Source organism: Ailuropoda melanoleuca, chromosome 16, assembly GCF_002007445.2.
Source record: "Ailuropoda melanoleuca isolate Jingjing chromosome 16, ASM200744v2, whole genome shotgun sequence".
NCBI classification, from domain to species: Eukaryota; Metazoa; Chordata; class Mammalia; order Carnivora; family Ursidae; genus Ailuropoda; species Ailuropoda melanoleuca.
Window position 1 is genome coordinate 73,676,940 of NC_048233.1, and position 5,327 is coordinate 73,682,266.

At 52.0% G+C, this 5,327-nt stretch overlaps 1 protein-coding gene across 1 annotated transcript in view; it reads right to left on the reverse strand.

The window, feature by feature from the left end:
* Nucleotides 1-5,327, reverse strand: part of SYT13 (synaptotagmin 13) — a 32,344-nt gene that overhangs the window by 26,316 nt on the left and 701 nt on the right. The gene's annotated exons all lie outside the window — the stretch shown is intronic.

The window sequence follows — 5,327 nt, forward strand, 5'->3', positions numbered from 1 at the left end:
CCAAAACATGTTATACTATCACTATTATTTATGACTCTATGGAAATGCTTCTATTTTTCTGTCTTCATGTGAACAGGAGAGTCTGTCAGCCAGGAGATGAGCTGAGAAATGAATCCTTTAAAAGGGTAAGAATCCATGGAGCGCAGACCTTACAGCAGCCCAGAGCCCATATCGGCTCCAGGAGTGGGGTGAGCAGGATATGGGGCCTCCTGTGACCACTGAGGTGCAGAGGAGACCTTGGCAGAGCAGTGAGCCAGAATAGGAGAAATTTCTTTCGGCTGAGGGTGGGGGTGCCTCTCCTAAGGGTTTCCCGTGCCCCCTGCACCTGCCCCATCAGGACAGCTGTGTAACGCGCTCCATGGCTTCATTGTCTCCCCACTCATCAGAAAGAGCGCACGCCCGTCTCTTCACTGCTCTATCCCAGTGTCTAGAGGGTGCTCGTTAACCTTTAATGAATGAACCCATTAGCTAATGAAACCCAGCCTATGGGCCCCGATGCGTCCGCACTCTGATAGGTATGAATTCAGACACGTGACCGGAAAGGATGTGGCTCCAGGGGTCTAAGGACGAGGCGAACAAGGCAGGAGGGTTGATAGGGCGCACTGATGGTCTCGAGGCTCCAGTCCCAAGAAGGAGGCCGCCACAGTAGTGGCAGCAGAAAGCAGACAGAGCCAGGGACCAGGGAGGATGTGATGTATCCCAAAAAAGGAGGGCCGTGTGCCTCAATGATAGCCCAGAAGACCTCCTGGGAATAAAAATGGTGACTTGATACCAAGTGAGTGTTTATGAACATTGTATCCCAACATGAAAAGTTTCAATGACAACCTCATTGAAGTCTAACTCTATGGAGAAAAGTGCCCAAATCAGAAATGTAGAGCTGGGTGAATTTTCTTTCACAAAGTGAACAACACGCTTGGGTGACCAGCATCCCCATCAAGAGGCTGAACATGAAGGACATTGCAGAAGCTGTCCAACCACGCCCCGGCCATTGCCACCCCCGAGGGCAAGACCAAACATACATTGGACTTGACTTCAAATCTGGTGGAAAGATAACCTTGTCCCTTTGCCCTCCTTTGCGCCTTTGCTCTTGGTGAGCATGAGTCACAATACAACCACTTCATTCACAATATACAGTCAACGGTGACCACAGGCCCAGCGTCACACCAGATATTGTCGGGGACACAAGAAAAAGGAAAAACACTCTCTCTGATCCTTCAGGAAAAGATTCCTCTGTTCCTGTATCGTTGGATACAAACTCAGCACTTGTTTACCTTATTTTATAAAAACCTAGAATTAATTTATTTGTGTTTGCTAAAGTCTGAACGTCCCCCCCGCCCAAATTCATCTGTTGAAACTGAGCCCACAAGGAGATGCTACAGGGAGGCGGGCCTTTGGGAGGTGATCAGATCATGAGGTTGGACCCTCATAAATGGCATCGAGGCCCTTACAGAAGTGGCCCCAGATAGCTCCCTTGTCCCTTCCCCTGAGTGAGGATAGAGCAAAGTCTGCTAATGGGCTCTCACCAGACACCAGATCTGCTGGAGCCTTGGTTTTTGGACTTCCCAGGCTCTAGAACTGTAAGAAGTCCATTTTTGTTGCTTGTAAGCTGCCCCGTCTGTATTTGGTTACCACAGCCCAGACAGACTAAGATGGAGTTCCATGGAAGCCATTCAACTGGAAGGGGGGTGGGATTGTATAGTTTGGTGGGAAGTGGTGGTGAGGGCCTGGGGGATGGGAGAGAAGAGGCCCGGGGTCCTCTGCCGAGGGGCCAAGCAACTTGGCTTAAAGCCTTGGACTACACGTGAGCTGCAAGGGGACAGCACCCAGGTCACCCTGGCGACCTCCGAGACACATTCAAGAAGATTCATTTCAAGAATGCAACAAGGTAAGCACCATATGGGGAGAAAAATCAGACACGAAAACCCAAGCTTTCCGAAAACAGGACCCCCAACTCCTGCTAAGTGACAGGTGTCAGGGGGTCTGAGCAGTGGGACAGAGCAGTTCTCCCTGCTCGTAATTACTGAGGTTAGCCCAAAACAGGGCTTCTTCTGAAGGGACCCAGGAGAAGGTGAGCGGAGGCCTGTGCAGACCAGTGTAAAAAGGAAATTGGGGGAGGAAGGAACCAAGGGGCCTGGCTGCCTTTCACTAGTAGATTCTGAAGCAGTGGGAAAGGGAAGATGTTTGACACGCACACACGCACGCACACATACACGTGCATGCACGCCATTCTGCCGCTCTCTGCCCGGTCTTCTCACTCAAGCTGCCCCGAGCTGCATCATCACCAAGCTTCCAGAGCTGGGCTGACAGTAGCATGGGGGGTCCCCGGTGAGCCTGCCAGGCCATGATGGGGGCAGTGTAGTGAAACTGAGTTCCCTGCATCCCCCAAAGGACCGCACCCGGGTGAGGGTGAGGGATGTAAGAAGGCCAGATGAAGGGTCCAGAGTGTGTGTTTTGGAAAAGCAGAGACAACCTGTGAATTGAAGTCACCTGGGGGCCCGCAAGGTGATGGATGGCAGAGGGCTTCTGCCTTCTCCCTCCTCCCACTTAGCAGAGGTTCTGCCCCCCCCCTTTTTTTTGGTTCCACAGATTCCTTTAGCTCTCCAGAGAAGCCCTCTGGACACTTCTTCAGCATGTTTGCAAATCAAAGACATCGGACTACAGAGGAACATCGAATAAAAGCAGCTTGTGAAATGGCTCTATAAGCCCCTCTTCATCCATTGGTTCGCTAACGGGATCTGGCAGGAGATTTAATAAGTACCATGATTTAGAACTGGCGATGAACATAAGAACCTTCAACAGCTGTAGTTGTCTCGAAACTACCTGCGATTGCCCTGGCGGACCGAGTCACAGATACTGTTAACGCTCCTGGGGTGTGGGATTGATATGCCTCCTTATAGGAAATGCTCAGTTCCAGCTAGAAGTTAGGGGAAATAAAGGTGTAATTCTTTTTCCTATCCAAGACCCTGAACCTCTTAAATTCCATCTACAGACCCCATAGGGAGGTCTTTAGACCTCAGGTTAAGACCCCCCAGGGACACTTCCAAGTTCTTCTCAAAATCACTACAGACTTCAACGTCATCCAACCATGCGAGGCTTGAACACCCAAGGGATTTTTCCAGGAACCACAACCAGTAACTCACAGAGACCTTGGGCGGTCCCTCCGCATCCTACAGACATGCGGGTCTCCGTGTGCGGGCGTCTGAGCCCAGTTCTGCAGCCCTGTGCCCTCCCTTCCAGGAACACCTTCAGAAAGCCTTCCCTGACTCCTCCCCTCGTTGTCAACACCATCACTTCCATCACCCTGCTGCCACCTGCTGCCACTTGCTGCCCCTCAATAGCACCTCCTTTCCTTCTTTTGAAATGGCAATTGTGATCTTTCCTCCATTTCCTCTATCTGGGTCAGTGGCTGAATCAGTCTGAGAACAATGGCAGCCAAACCAACATTGTGAGATCGCCCCTGTGCCTCTTCTGTGCCTATAGATTCAGCCCGGATGGCCCAAATCCTGGTCACCGAGGGGCCCAGAGGAGGGAAAGTGAAGGAAGGGGTCTCACGTGTCCACAAAGGCTTACTGCGGCCCTACTGAGCTCACACAGGATTACGAAGGCCTGGTGCGTGCTCTCCCATTGGGAGAAATGACTCCAGCAATAATCCCAAGGGGACACGGGGATACCTTTACCGGCCAACATTATTAGACACCTGCTAGGTTCCAGACACTGAAGAGGTACTGGCAATAAATAACAGACAAGGAAGTGGACACAAAAGATCACATCCAGTTGTAACGAGAACTAGGAAAGAATTGGAAGAACAATAGGGAAGGATACTTCGTTACTCGTGGTGGGAGACAAAATCTTCTGCAGGAGGGGAAATTTAAACAGAAAGAGGCCTAAAGGATGAGAAGGAGCCATCAGCGTGAAAAGCCAGAGGAAAACGGCCATGGGGGCTGGGGGGGAGGGTCTTTAAGGAAAATCGTAAATACAGGGAGGGTGAGATTACAGATTGGGAGAAGGGGCATGAGTTTAGCCAAAGAGGTAGACACCTGCCACACGTGGGGGAGCGGAGTGGCTAACAGCATGGATTCCAGAAGCAGACCAGCTTGGCTAGACTCCATCCAGCTCTAAAACTTCTCTAGCTGTGTGGTCTTGGGCAAGTCACTTACCCTCTCTGAGCCTTAGCTTCCTTATCTCTAGGGAGGGATCATCATATATGTCCTTCATTGACTCGCTAAGTGCATTAAGAATAAAGCGCTTAGAACAGTGGCTGACTCCGAGTGCAGGCCGTGTAGCGGTTTGCTATGACTTGTTCCAAGCTCATTGAGAAGTTGGGGGGCAGGGTTGTGCAGAAGAGAGACAGGATCGGGATTGTCTTTAACAGATTCTTGGCCCTTGTGTGGGCTACTGGTCATCAATAAAAGGTAGTTGGAAGGGACCCCAGAGTCATCTACACCAATTCCTTCCCCAGCGCTTCTCTCTGGGAAGGGGAAGGGACAGCGCCTGAAGAGCCACCTCTGAGAAAGGCACAGTGGCCTTCCCCTAAAGCCTGAGGAGCCATCTCTGTTAAGGGCACAGTGGCCTTCCCCTAATGCTGGGTGGGAGAGAAGGTTGAGAGGCTCATCTGAAGGGCTCATCCGCCCCCTCAACCGCCTGCCAGTGGAGAGCCCACTACTCCCACCTCAGATGGTTCTAGAAGGGTCCCGTGTCCCAATGTGTCAATGTCACTTTTCTAGGATTGTAAGTGCCTCAAGGACAGCAGCCATTTCCTTCCCCTCTCACTACCCTGTGACTGACAGAGCCCTCAAGCACTGAGTCTCAGAGCTTTTGAATAATTGATTGGAAAAAGGAAGGTGGAATCACAGCATTTTGGTGCCTCTCCCAGACCTATAAGCTCTATAAGGAATCCAGAGGGCTTTAGGAAGTCGTGAAGTCCTGCCCCTGCCCCAAGGCTAGCCTTCCTCAAACACCCAAGCAAGACTCTTCCTCCCTATGTCCAGAGGGCGTCTGCACTCCCCACCCGGGGAATGTGTCCTGAAGGGCACAATCTATGTAGGGGGCTCCTTCCAAACCTCTTCCCTAGACCCCTTCTACCGCACTGTACAATGGGGACACCACCCATTTCCTGTCCCAAGGGGCTCTGGGTACAAGCCAATGCGGGGGATAAAAGCCCTCCTGTCTCCAGGGACATCTTCAGAGAGACCACAGCAAGCCCCTCTGGCTGGCTGGAGCTGAGGGCTGCTGGGAGGGGGCAAAGGCCCTTCAGACCCCTCCAGATTCACCAGCCGCTCCCTAGACCCCAGGCACCCCCTCCCCAGCTGCCCCTCTCCAGCTCCCAC